Raw genomic sequence first — 236 nt, 5'->3', positions numbered from 1 at the left:
TATTATTATCTTTATTATTATTATTATTATTATCTTTATTATTATTATTATTATTATATTTATTATTATTATCTTTATTATTATTATTATTATTATTATTACATTGTCACTGTGAATCAGACCCTCAGGTTATCTGTGTGTGATATTACTAATCAATAACTTTGTGGGAACATTATTATTATTTCAACCGAGTTGCTGGAACAAACAGAGACGAGTTTTATTCTGTTTCTGTTCAC

The 236-nt window shown here is 22.0% G+C and overlaps 1 protein-coding gene across 2 annotated transcripts in view; it reads left to right on the top strand.

The window, feature by feature from the left end:
• The window catches only part of rabgef1 (RAB guanine nucleotide exchange factor (GEF) 1), a 6,304-nt gene that overhangs the window by 773 nt on the left and 5,295 nt on the right, over positions 1–236 (top strand). The window lies entirely within an intron of this gene.

Source organism: Morone saxatilis, unplaced genomic scaffold (assembly GCF_004916995.1).
Source record: "Morone saxatilis isolate NCDOM2014 unplaced genomic scaffold, NCSU_SB_2.0 Contig20, whole genome shotgun sequence".
Lineage (NCBI taxonomy): Eukaryota > Metazoa > Chordata > Actinopteri > Moronidae > Morone > Morone saxatilis.
The sequence above is the reverse complement of the archived record's forward strand: the minus strand, read 5'-3'. Positions and strand labels throughout refer to the sequence as shown.